Source organism: Anguilla rostrata, unplaced genomic scaffold, assembly GCF_018555375.3.
Source record: "Anguilla rostrata isolate EN2019 unplaced genomic scaffold, ASM1855537v3 scaf0021, whole genome shotgun sequence".
NCBI classification, from domain to species: Eukaryota; Metazoa; Chordata; class Actinopteri; order Anguilliformes; family Anguillidae; genus Anguilla; species Anguilla rostrata.
Genome location: NW_026985601.1, coordinates 72,444 through 86,928, shown reverse-complemented (window position 1 = coordinate 86,928; position 14,485 = coordinate 72,444).

Here is a 14,485-nt window from a genome sequence, read left to right as displayed (position 1 = left end):
CTCCCACCTCTGCCTCACTGTCAGGTGAAAAGAAGCAGTTGGCGACTCTACATGTATCAGAGGATAGCGCATCAACCAGGACCGTGATACACACAGAGAATTGGTATAACGACTAAAATTGGAGAAAATGGCAAAAATAAAAAAGAATGAACTATAGATATCATTTGCTTCGGTTTTAGACTCTTTGTTGAGCTTGTCATGACTGTATTCAAATAGCCAGGGATGTCAATAGGGCAAGGATTCTGATTTGGTAATACATTTTCATGTAACCTTTCAGGAGTCAGGTTTGGTATATATACATCTCATAAAAAACACGTTTTCAACGTACAAAAATGCCAAGTTACTCAAAAGTATTGATATCAAAATGACGCCAAGTTACGGTACTACAAACAATATAGGCTATCTTGCCTCACCAAAATTAAATAAGATGTATTCCAAAGCAATGCTACCCAACATTTCCTCAGTTCTTTCAACTCACTTGGCCCTATGTGTATAAACATGCACTACATGGACAGGCCAAACATATGTGTGGATGGCTATCTCACAGTCAAGATTGATTGAATAGGCCAGTATATGTCCAATTTGTATTGGTATGTATGTATTTCGCTGCCCAGCCTTTCTGTTGCGTGAATGATAGTATGTGTCTTGGTATAAGTGTGTGTTCGTAAATGTGAATGTAACATGCTGCGAGGGAAATGTCCCCATGGAGATAAAGAAGTTCTCTATGTATGTATGTACAATATATATTTTACGTAGCAAATATACAATAACTTGTACATGTACTCAAATTCAGTTCAGAAGCAAGTATAAACATGTTTTCTGGAGAAATATGCTTCCTGTAGTTACTCAGCAGCAGTTTTGTACATGAATTTCAATGTGTTCCATGAGGCAATTCGAAATATTTGACTCTTTGATCTTACACAAAGTTTGCATGACATAAAATGGTAAGATTACAAAACACAGGGCCAAGTGACTTGAAAGAACTGAGGAAATATTGGGTAGCATTGCTTTGGAATACATCGTATTTAATTTCGGTGAGGCAAGATAGCCTATATTGTTTGTAGTACCGTAACTTGGCGTCATTTTTATATCAATACTTTTGAGCATTTTTTTTTTTTTTACATTGAAAACGTGTTTTTTATGAGATATCATTTCTTTTTGCAAAGCGTTTTATTGTGAGAGTGAGAAATGCGAAGTGACCCTGTAAGAAACGGTTGTCTGATGAGCGTGTACTGTTTAGCAGTTTCGGTTTGCTATATATGTAAAACAGTGGCTGTGACAAAGGGTGCGGTGGCGGTGTAAACGCAACAGAAACGCAGGTGAAATATGGCCAGTGTATGTACTCACGGATTTGACGGCCATCCAACAAGCCTTGATTGATAGAAGAATCAGCAAGCCCGTAGAATTAGAGCTGCCTAGGTCGCAACTTGTGTACCCTGCTGTCCTGCTCCGTTATCTGTTATTTCGTGGAGATGCACTTTTAGTGTTTGTAAGGTTTATAAGGCATTTTGATAGGCTTATCTGCAGGTGGGAATCCACTGTTCGCTGTTTTGCTAAGCTAGAACCGGAAAACTTGATAGTGGAGAATAGGAGCAGATGCATATGTCCCAGTAGGCTTTGCATATGAGAAAATAACAACAGTGTGAGAGAAATTAGGATGAAATTATGAAATTGCATAGTTGAAACAATATGTTTTTAGCAGAATGGGTATGTAGGTGAAGGTTGACATGATCACAGACTATAGTGCGAAGTAAATGAAGTGACCATGAGTGAGCATAGTTTCCTTATCAAACGGTATACATAACAGTCTGTAAAATGCATTCATCATTAAAGTGTAGGGTTAAGTAACGTGTGAAATCTATTGCACTGATATGCTTTTGTCATGTCCAGTACTAGTAGTTATAATTATGAGTGAGTCGTGATTTGAAATGTAATGTTTTAATGAGGAGTTGCAGAACGTACATAGGTAGTAATTGTTTGTATGTGGCTAGATAGAGAACGGGGCGAGGTAACATGAATGTAGAAACGTGGTGTTTGCTGATAAGAAGGATTTGTAGGGTAGCCAAATGAGGAAATATAGTTAGCAGAAATAGCACAGTGGTGAACTGGTGTAACTTTTATAATAAAAGGAATACATTTGCCGTCATGAAATGCATATGGGTGGCCGTGAGTGAGTTTTGGTAAAGCAAATATAAGCGTAAGAAAACGTTAGTGTAAAAGAGGAAATTATCTGCCTGAGGGCGAGGCGGGATTCAATCCTTCAACCGGAGGTTTACCAGTCTGTGACTTTGTTAGTGCAGCACCATGACATAGCTGTGCAATGCGTGAAATTGCACAGCTCATTAGCAAACCTGTCTGTGTTTTTAAAGAACACGGGCCAGTAAGCACAGAAGAGCTCCCATTGAATCCATATGGCTCTGCAATATTGTAGACGGTTAATAACTGAACGTGCAGTGGGTACATCATAATGCAGTGTATACGTTCGGTGAACAGCGGGTAGATATTATTAATTATTAAAAAATAAAAATAAATAAAAAAACATGTCCCTAGCTGGGCTTGAACCCAGGACCATGTTCCCAACCCCGCGCGGGACCCGCGATCGGATAGTTAAGCTTAACTTCCCTTAACTTTTCCCGTTCATTCTCAACGGTAGTTCTTAACACTACGGATGTAATATATTTTCGGCCACACGTTGATTTCATGGCGCTGTTCCGTTCCGGATGAAGGAACGACATTTTCGTCTCTACCCTTAACTTTCCCCATTCATTCTCAACGGTAGTTCTTAACGTTGCGGGTGTAACATAGTTTTGGCCACACGCTGTCGTGGCACTGTTCCGTCCTGAATGAATGAATGACAGCGTATAAACAAATAAATTCAAATATTAAATACACGCGAGGCATTTTGCGGTTATTTTGTGGTACCTACGCTTCGGTAAGTCTTAATAATTTTATTACAAACAGGTTCCTGTTTTATATTGATGTCATCGAGGTATTCTGTCATTATTTCAGCTAAAAGATCAGTAGTTTCATTTTTCCTATTTGACTTCATTATTGGTTTTCACGTCCCGTTTGTTGGCTTGTCCGTACATAATAACACTTTTAAGTGAGAATATTGCAGGTAAATGGGACATGTGTATATGTGCACTTTTGTGTCTCAATACATCAGCTATTATTACCATGGCCCTGCAATCATATTAGGGTTTAGTTTACAATATGTTTCATTTCCCCCTCACTATATTATTGCTGGCATCATCATCATTATTGGTATTGCCCCCTTTACATGTGCCTTGTGTAACACGTCACGGTCTAGACATACATTTTTTTAATTATTATTACTTATTACAGTATTGTTGTCAAGGCAATAAGTAATGCCATCTCTAATTGTTCATTGTCAGTACTGTCATTCAGCCATCTTAACAAACTTTCCTATCTATATGTTTCTATACTTACCATTATAATAATAATTATTATTATTATTAGTCAGTTTAACTATTCAATATAGAACAGGACACAGTACAAATATTGCTGCCTCCACCTTCAGACACCTACAGAATTTGTGGAATGCAATTCATATTAACTACCCCTCCCACCCTATCCCCTGGATTGACAGCACACAAAAAAGGGAGATCAGTGGAAAATCATTATAATAACAATAATAATTTTCATGTTGAGAATTTGATAATACTGGGTGATAGAGCTACAACTGAACACACCTGACTAATCAGAAGCACATGTGAAACCATTTGTCCTGAACATTATGGCACCCTGAAAATATGTATGTACATCCCCAATTCTAAAAAAGTCGAGACGGTAAATTAAATGCAAATAAAACAGAGAGCAGTAATTTTTAAATTTGCTTTGACTTGAAAAATATTGCCCAAATTTAATAAGCGTTATTAAAAGAAATGGTGATGTTACACAGTGGTAAACACTCGACTGTCCCAACTTTTTTGGAGCGTGTTGCAGTCAACAGATTTGAAAGAGAGTATATTTTTAAAAAACAATTAAATTCACAAGGTAAAACATCAAATAATGTGCTGTTGTAGTGTTTTAAATATAGTACAGGGTAAATAAAATGTTCAATATTTAACATTATCACTCCCTTTTGTTTTTATTAGCATTTTCCATACTGTCTCAGCTTTTTTGGAATTGGGGTTGTATGTATGTATAGAGAGTGCTGTTATTTCTAGAGGGTGAAATCAAAATGTATTAAAATAACCTTTCATAAGAGCTGAGAGCTGATAGCTGCACTTTAACCACATGTGAATTGTTTGATTACAAATCTAAAATTATGAAGTACAGAACCAAGTAAAGAAAATACGGCTTTGTCCCTAACGTTATGGCACTGTATATAAAAATATAATTTCTGCTTCAGAAGTGGCCCATGAAGTACTAGGCAAAAGCAGACCAATGCCAGTACTTCTCTTAACACCCAAGCTCCGAGGAGCTTCGGGAGACCCAGCAGCCGCGGCAGCATGTGACTGCAGGGAGTCCGACTGCATGTGTGCCAGTTGTCACCTTGCAGCCTTGGTAAATCCACCTGCTCCAGTCCCAGCCCCAATCCCATTTCATGCTTGTGCATATCAACCCTGCTAATACTGTTATGAACAAAATATAGCTTTACATTTATACTTGGCTGTTGTTGTGATTATGTGTTTATTAAGAATGGTAATATGTAATGTTGTAATCCTATTTGTACTGTTGCAATAATTGATCTGATGTAAATACTTTGATAACTTTATATGTATTGATTTGGCAGAAAAGATTTCCTGATCCTCTCCATAATAAAATGGAGGTGGAGAACAAATATCATGTTAATATCAAACCTAAAAAAGAAGAAGTGTTATCTGAGACACTTCTGTGAAAAACAAATCAATTATAAACAATTATTTATTTGCCCATGGGTGGATTTGAACCATGAATTCCATGTCACGCGTTACACCTATACACGGCTGGCCCCCGCGGGCCACAGGCAGATTAGTTGTTTAAACTGGGAATGTTTCAGAGTAAAAAGGTATGGGTATTTTGCGTGTGTATGCGCGTTTTTGATTGGGTCGTGTAGGTGAAGATTTGGCTGGTGTCTGTAAAATGTCCAATGGGGAGACATGTTGTTAGTGGGATAGGCGGCAGGAAAAATAAGAATGAGAAGAAGAAAGAGAAGAAGAAGAAAATTTGATTTGATAGTTTGGGGCTTTATTGTGTGGACATGTGAAGTTGTTTATGAAATCTGTCTGTTGAAATGGGGTCAGAATGTACAGAATTTAATGTTTTTAAGGGCTGAGTGTCTGTGGCTGTTGTGGTTATTTCTGTGGGGAACCCTGAAAAGTGCCAAACTCTCGGTGCTGTATAGGTATGGGGCATGCCCCCGCCAAGGCGTAACTTGGCGGGATGGCATACCTGCCATCCCAATAGAGAGAGAGAGTGCTGAATAGCTATAATAGTGTGGTTGAAACAGTTTGCTTGAAAAAGTTATTTAAATACATTTAATTAAAGATGACATTTTTCGTGAAAAAAAATGGTGGTCTTTGTATTCGTGGACAAAGCATCTTCAAAGAGGTATAGATTTCATATTATATGACATAAGAGTAATTGTCTGTGTTTGCAAACATATGTGCTCGCACTTCATTTGGTACTCAAATGGTTAAGGAGTAGAAGGCAGGGCTGGAGATGTCTTACCAAGCACCACAAACAAATAAATAGTCATAATTCCTAGAGAGAGAGTAGGTGTGTGTGTGTGTGTGTGCGCGCGCGCGCGTGCGTGTGGTCAGGTTTTTGAGCAACTACTTGAAAGAGGAAACAAGGGTAAGTGTCATGGAAGTGTGACACTTTATAGCCAATAAATAAAACTTAAAGCGATATAAGTATATTATTACATTATCGGCTCCTGTTATTACATTTTTTATGATTTTTTTAAAAACCCAGCTAATAATGTAATAACCAGCCAATAATGTAATAACTTATTACATTATATGCAAAAAGTTATTACGTTATTGGTTCAGAAAATGTATTACATTATTGGTCAGTTATTACATTATCGACTTTTATTACATTAGGAACGGAAAAATGATTACGTTATTCGCAGTTATTACATTATTGGCTGCTACAACTGCCAAGAGGTGATCTTTCCTGGGCCCCTCCTTGTGCGTAAAGGTGATGAAATGTACAGGCTCCTTTCTTTAAACGTATGGCTCTCAAAATGGTGGGCTTCTCAGGGGCTTTGCTTTATAAATAACTGGCCCTCTTACTGGAGACAACCTGGGCTACTGAAGCGAGATGGTTTTCATCCCTGCCCTGATGGCTCCTGCATCCTGTCCACAAATATTAGTCAAGGATTGAATTATGACTGTTATTGACATCAGGGCTCTCTCCCCTTAGCATGTACCCCTAGCGCAACAACTTCCCTGGACAAGTCATTTACCCAAAGACCCCAGGTTATTTTATCTACTGTTTCTAGGCCTCACCACACCTTCAGAAGCATATACAAATCAAGAAGTGTTAGACACAGCAATCTCATTTAACTTATTCTACTCCCAAATTCTGGAGTAGTTAGTTCAGTTAACCTGCCCCCCTCCTTGTAATGCACCCTTGACTTCAACAAAGGAAGGGGCTTGGACTGATACACCTTAATATTCAAATTCTTCCCAAAATGGATTTAGTGGACATTTGGGTCTACAATACCAATCCTGATGCTTTTGTTTTATCTGAAACATGGCTAAACAGTTCTACTGAAGATAATGGTTTTTCTTGGTGTTTGCTAATTACTCTGTTGCCTTGTTACTTTGTAAAGGGTCTTTGTGACAGTTATCTGCAAAAAGCGCTGAACAAATGAAATTGAATTGAAAAAATGTATAGTTTAGGTTATTGTTTTCAAGTGGGTCTCATGTATATTAGCTCTTTGTTCCCCTCATGTCTCCGCTTGGTCGCCAGTTCTAAGCCAGCCTTTCATGTTTATAGGTCTCTAGTCTCCTGTGTGTTCTCTAGTATTTAGCTCTCTTCTCATGTTTATTATTTTTCTCCTGTGTTGCCTCCTGGATAATACTTTGTACCTCTTTGCCTGAGTCTCAAGTAAAGCCTTTTTGATTTTTTTATGCATCCAAGTCTCCTGTCTCTCTCTGCACCAGGGTCCCTCTCCTGAAGCTTGAGACAGAAAACCTTTTCTGAGAGAGGTCTTTGCCTCAGCTGTGTATATTCCAGCCCCACCCTAATCTATTCATACTGAGACCTTATGTAATCTAATGAAGAATATAAAATAACTACTACGATATCACAGGAGTTCAATAAATCACACAACAGTAAATCACAACAGTACAATACAATATTTTTATAATTCAGGTTTAATCACTGAAGATCATTGTAAATACAGAAAATTACAGCAACAGGTTCAAATGAAATAAACATGACACAACAAAAAAGGAAATGCAATTCATTATTGTCTACAGTAATTAAATGAAATAAGTACACTGCAGTGATCATTCTGCATTCTCCCAAGCAGCTCCATTTTCCCACAAAATTTTCCACATTGGAACTGATAAATTGAAGTTAACTTCAGGAGTTTGCCACTGGCTTCTCTTATACAAAGATGCAAAAGACAGAATTATACTCAGACTTCAACAGCATTTTACCCTGCCATATTTAAACACATATGATCTTAATATGTTATAGTCACGTAAAAAACAGATACCCGTCAAGCAAGTCATTAGCCAGAACCTGCTAATAGATTATATTCTCATAGACAGGGTTTAAGCTGTGCTGAGGGTAATATTGGGTACATATGAAATTACGGTTGTATAAAGGCTGGGTCAGGTTTTGGTTGTGGTTAGGTATTGGTTAAAGAAGGCTGGGTGTACATGCAAGTGTGAGTGTGTCTGTGTGTGTGTGCGTGTGTCTACGTGTGTGTGCATGTCAGAGAGAAGAATTCACAGCATATGCAAGATAAACTGTAAGAGAGTGGGTTTAACACTCTGGGGTCTAAGGGTAAAATGAGGCACACCGGTGATTGTGCGATGCTCTGACATTTGTGTAAATTTCATCAACTTTATATACAGTGATTCCAAAGTGTTTCATATCTTTGTTTTCAGCACAAACTCAGCTGGCAGCAGTAAGTAGGTCATAATAATGTGTGGATTGTAAACTGCTCTAAAAATACACAAACTGTAAACAGTAGTTTGAACATGCACAGGAATGTTGTAATAAAACACACTAAACAATTGTTAATAAGACTTTTGGTCACTGAAATGTGTTCTTCAAGGTCTTGGGTATCAAAAGATGACAAAATATTTTAGCAAATCCAATGAGAAATATAAAATAAATAGCTAAAAGTTAGTGTTGTGACTACTATTTTTCAACAACAGGTGAGAATGGGAGGGCAAATGGCCTTTCTGTAATGAATATGCATTGGGTAGGAATACCTGCCAGCTAAGTAGGCTATTCACACCTGGCCGCATGCCTCCCCACCACTAAGACAAAGACTCAGTGAGCCATTTAGAAGACAGAAACAAAGGAAACTTTTGATTTTAGAACATTTATTGAAGTAAACTGCATGGAAGATGAGATGAGACTGGTGTACTCTTGCAACATCTGCCTGGCCTCTTAGCTAGTGGTGAACTAGGCCGTGTTTCCTGATCAACATCTCTGCAAATATAATAAAAACAAAATTGTTAGGAAATGTGAAATCAAATCAAACTTTATTTATATAGCAAATTCCCTCAACAGGTGAAAATTAAATGTGCTTTACAAAAAAGGGACAAACCACTAACTAATGAAAACAATTTATGAAATGTGACATATACAAACAAAGAACCAAACAAACACAACCAGACGCAGAGAGGTAGCCTATAATTTTGAGAAGCAATGATTAGAATCATTCGTAGTGTGGGAATTTACAAGCGCGCACATTAGTGAATATTCCTACAAACACACAGAGAATGTAATACAGCACACATTTACAAATAATGCAAGCTATCAACGAAAAAACATTAGCTTAACTAAATAAACACTGATATTCCAATTAAACTACACGCAACTCATCAATAACAATGCCTCAATCTGAACTAGGCTAGGTCTGTTTAGCTAAGTGGTTATTTTATTGCTATTTCCCGAACTTACTTAGAGTATGCTAATATCGATTGTGCAAGGACATCAGTTTTAGAATCCTAGCCACGCCACTACACGCCAGGCATGAGCTATTTATTACGAATATGATCGAAAAACATAGTCTACCTGATACTTCTAGCACAACCAGACGCAGAGAGCCTAGCCTATAATTTTGAGATGGAATAGTTCGAATCGTTCGTAGTGTGGGAATTTACAAACGCGCACACTGCTGGATATTCCTACAAACACACAGATACGTTGCAATACAGTACACATATTTACCAATATGATCATAAGAAATATACTTACGCATGAAGTTGATCCTCAGCTGGATCAGTTCACTGTTCGAAATGACACATCAGTGTCGGCTTACGGATGGACCATTTTCCAAAATTAAACGAAATGTTCACCTCAAAAGAAGTGAATTAGGCGACACTGTGACATTCTTTCCCGCTTTCGCATACTTGGCATTTCTCACATGGATCTCGCATCGCCCCTCCTTTAGTCTCCTTCTATGGAGAGTAATTATAATGTTAACATGTGAATGCGATTTGGGCGGACTTCCTGCTGAGCGAAATTCACATAGTAATGAGTAAAGTTTAGCGAAGCATACATGATCTAATTAATCAAATTTGGAACATTTAAAACAATTTATATTATTTGGCAATGGGCGCATCGGAAAGTCGCGAGTGTGTGTGTATGTGTAAGAGAGTGTGTGAGTATGTGTGTGTTTAGGTGGGTATGAGAGTGTACAGTATGTGTGTGTGCATGTGTGTGTATGTGTGTATGTATGTGCATGTGTGCGAGTGTGTGCATGTGTGTGTGTGTGTGTGTGAATGCTTGTGTGTGTGAGTGGAAATGAGTGCATGTGTGTGCGTGTGTGTGTCCTTGTGGGTGCGTATTTGTGTTTGTGTGCGTGTGTGTGCACGTGTGGGTGTGTATGCGTGTGTGAATGCGGGAGCATGTGTGTATTCAGGTGGGTATGAGATTGTACATTATGTGTGTGTGAGTGAGTGTGTGTGTGGTTGCATGTGTGTGTGTGTGTTTGCATGTGTGCGTGACTGAGTATGTGTGAGCGGGTGTGTGTGTGTGTGTGAGAGTGTGTAAGTATGTGTGTGTGCAGGTGGGGATGAGAGTGTATGTGTGCCTGTGTGTGAGTACATGGGAGTGACTGTGTGTGTCATTGTTTGTGTGTGGTTGCATGTGTGTTTGTGATTGTGTGTGTGTGCATGTCTGTGTGAGATGAGTGCATGTGTGTGAGGGTAAGTGTGTGTGTGTGTGTGTGTGTGTGTGTGTGTGAGAGTGTGAATGCGGGAGCATGTGTGTATTCAGGTGGGTATGAGATTGTACATTATGTGTGTGTGAGTGAGTGTGTGTGTGGTTGCATGTGTGTGTGTGTGTGTGTGTTTGAAGGTGCGTATGTCTGTGTGCATAATCGTGTGTGTGTGTGCAGGGGTATTTATGTGCGCAGGTGGATATGACAGTGTACAGTGTGTGCACGTGTGTGTGTGGATGAATATGTGTGTGGGTGCATGTGTGTGCGTAAGTATGTGCGTCCGCGCGTGGGGGGTATGAAAGTGTATGTGTGTGCATGTGTGTGTGGTGCATATGAGAGTGTGTGTGTCTGTGTGTCAGTGCACAAGTATGTGTGTGCAGGAGGGTATGAAAGTGTACACGTGTGTGTGTGTGAGTGTGTGGGTGTGTGTATGGGTACATATGAGTGTATGTGTGTGAGTCTGTGGGTGTGACTGTGTGTGTGTGATTTCATATACATGTGTGTGTAACAGTGTGGGTTTGTGCGTGAGAGTAAGTGTGTGTGTGTGTGTGTGTGTGTGTGCGCAGGTGGGTATGAGAGTGTGTGTATGTGTGCATTTTTGTGTGAGAGTATATACGTGTGTGTGTGACTGTGTGGGTATGAGATTGTATGTGTGTGTGTGTATGGGTGCATATGAGAGTGTGTGTGTGTGTGAGAGTGCACAAGTATTTGTGTGTGCCGGAGGGTATGAAAGTGTACGTGAGTGTGTGGGTGTGTGAATGGGTACATATGAGTGTATGTGTGTGAGTATGTGGATGGGACTGTGTGTGTGTTTGCGTGTGGGTCAATATGCATGTGTGTGTGAGTGTGTGTGCATGTGTGCAGTTGTGTATGCATGCAAACCTGTGTGTCAGTGTGTGTGTGATTTCATATACGTGTGTGTGTAACAGTGTGAGTTTGTGTGTGAGAGTAAGTGTGTGTATGTGTGTGTGCAGGTGGATATGAGAGTGTGTGTATGTGTGTGCATTTTTGTGTCTCTGCAGTTTACAGTGTGAGTCCTCCAGTCCAGCAGAGAGCGTTCTCACTCCTGAATCCTGCAGCTCGTTGTCTCGGACCTCCAGATCGCTCAGCTCTGAATGAGGAGAACGCAGGACTGAGGCCAGAACATCACAGCAGCCCTCTGAGTTTACACCAACCCAGCCTGTGGAGAGACCACACACACACACACACACGAACGCAACACACACATACAAACACATGTGCATGCACACAAACACAAAACTGAAATGCACTGGTGATTGTGACACTGTGCACCTTGGCAGTTGATATATAAGGAATTCTCTATTTGTATATGCATTCCTATGATGTACATATAAAAACAGAGAGCAGTTGTGCATATTAAAGGCATACTATGCAGGATTTTTATTTCAAAATATTAAAAAATAACTATGCTACGGCATATCTATGATGCACTGGCAATCTCAGACTTTACACACTTAGACAAATTTGTCCACCTTTCACCTGAATTTGTTATTTGTCATAAAATGTGTTCGGGACATTTCTGGGCATGGCGCTCTTTTCTGTGTGGGGAGGGGTAGGCATGGCTACAGAGCCTGTGGCATACGGCCATGCAGGGTCTCCGACCCCCGATATGGTGTCCTGTGTCTTCTGGTTTTTGTCTTCTGAGACAAACCCTGCAGGAGGTAAGACCCATAGATCGTCTGCCTAGATTATGGTATCAGTGAATTTTAAATTGCTCCAATCACATCTGCTTTGATGCTTGTGACAAGGAGGCCAGGCCACATTCTTAGAAACAATGAACAATCTGTGAATAGGATGCATTCAATGCATTCAACATCTTAATGTATCAGCACGTATTATCATTAGGGATTATGCATTTAAAGGAGGTATTATCACCATCTTAGGCTCATACGACGCGGATCAATAATAACGTTACGTCAATTAAATAAATGGAGATGATGTACATGTTTCAGTTTCACCAAAAACGATAGTTTGATACATATGGTCAAGTGACTTTAAATGGCTGCTGCTAGAAAACGGAGCTCTTTACGACAGAAAACTTTTCCGTCTCTGGTGGCACAGGCGAGCATTTGCTGCACAGACACCATCTCCAATACCCTACTCTCGTCTCCTCTGGGCAACAGTCTTCATCGATTTGATTTATTAGATGAGGGCTGTCCTCGGTGCTTTCCTCCTGAGTAATGTCCAGCTCTGGCTCGAATTGAGAAGGCTGAACAGAAGACATTTTCAATGCCGCTCAATGGACAAGAGCAAAGGACAGAAACCCATGCAACCATGTGACGTCACTACCCAGAGTGCATTGCGATGGTAATAACAATGGCGACCTACGATTTGAAGGACTTAAAAAAACATTTTAAATAACCACATGAAAGATTTTAGTTTTCATGACATACTTATATAATTGAAGGCATTTACACCATATTATAGCCAACAAAGCTTAAAAAGCAAATGTATGGCCAGGTTGTTGATGCTTATCTTCAACAACTGAGGAATTAACTTCTCTTATGGGAGAGAAAACCAAGCAGACAATCTCATCAAAGGTTAAACATGCAAAGCACTTCTCTGTAATTGTCGATTCTACACCAGATTTATCCCCTGTGGACCAGGGGACTTTTATTTTTCATTTTGTTAGTGAGGAGGGAAGAGTAGTGGACGGTTTTACTGGCGTAGAGCCGATTCACAGCCATACGGGATCCAGACTAGCTGACTGTGTTATGAATATGATAGAAGGCTTGGGGTTTGATCTAGCCAACAGCTGTGGACTAAGCTATGATAAAGCAACATGTTCGGTAAATACAACTGGCTTCAGGCTCATCTAAAAAAACTTTATATATTAATACTCTGAAATCACAGTGTAACACAAGGTGGTCTTGTCTATGTGAACCTTACACTGAAATTAAACAAGCATTGGAACAGATTGCCTCTGACTCTGAACTGAAGCAAGACACTCGGTGCGAGGTCACCGTGTTGTGTCTTAAACTTGAAAAGATAAAACAGAGCATTAATGACCATACTCTGGGACACAGAGCTACAGAGAGAGCATTAATTACCATACTCTGGGACATATCCAGATTCTAAAAGCTTAGGGCTCCACCTAGTGGAAAACCTGATTATACTACAAATATACAGTATCATGATTTTCACCAACTGGAAATAGGTAGGCTATGCACATTTAAATGTAATCACTAAATACATTAAAAACAGTGTACATATCATAAAACATAAAATTGTATTGAATTACCTTACTTTGTGTGAACCTTTAAAGGTATTAAGATTTAGGTTATGTGTACCCCCCGTCATGTTATTTTTTGAATGGTATGTCCCAGAAATTTCATTATGGTGTGAAATCATAGTTGGGATGTAGGTGGTTTGTATTAAAAGTGATTAATCTAGCTCCACTAATATTTTCAGAATTGAGCCATATATAATATAATATAAAAACTGTTGGTTATTTCCCCGATCTCCCCAACACAAATGCCTATACTGGCAAGAGATAGTCAGAGTACGTTCAGTCAGATTTAAGGGCAACATTATCAAGAAAAGTTTGCCTAGATGTATGAGTGCATCTTAACTGGATTTAGGCTACTGTTGTATGGAGCACAGCTCAAGTTTGGGAAACAGACCGTCTTTCTGGTGGATCAGATAAATAGGAAGTGCACACTCTCTCTCCCTGCCTGCCTGCACCGACCTCCTACACTCCCCCTCTGGGCTTGATTGCTATGCCTGAATGTGAAAGCCACTCCCCCCTCATTGTAGGGAACATACCTCTACTTCTTATACATAGCACCAAATTGTAGAAGATATACATCTATATCTGCACACATGGCACCAGAATGTAGAAATCAGTCTCATAAAATTACTTAAGCAATAATTTCAGAATTTCAATAAATTATTAAAATTACAATATTTATGGCAAATTAATCAGAATTACAATACCATTTTAATTATCAATTAGTATTAGGAATGTGTTTGATACGTGAAAGGTGTTTTATTCTTTGAAAAGAATGGCTTAATCAATGTTCAAGTGATAACACAGACAGCCAGAAGTAAATAAAAGGGGTTTATTATTTGCAAGGGAAGCAAAGGTAAGCAATA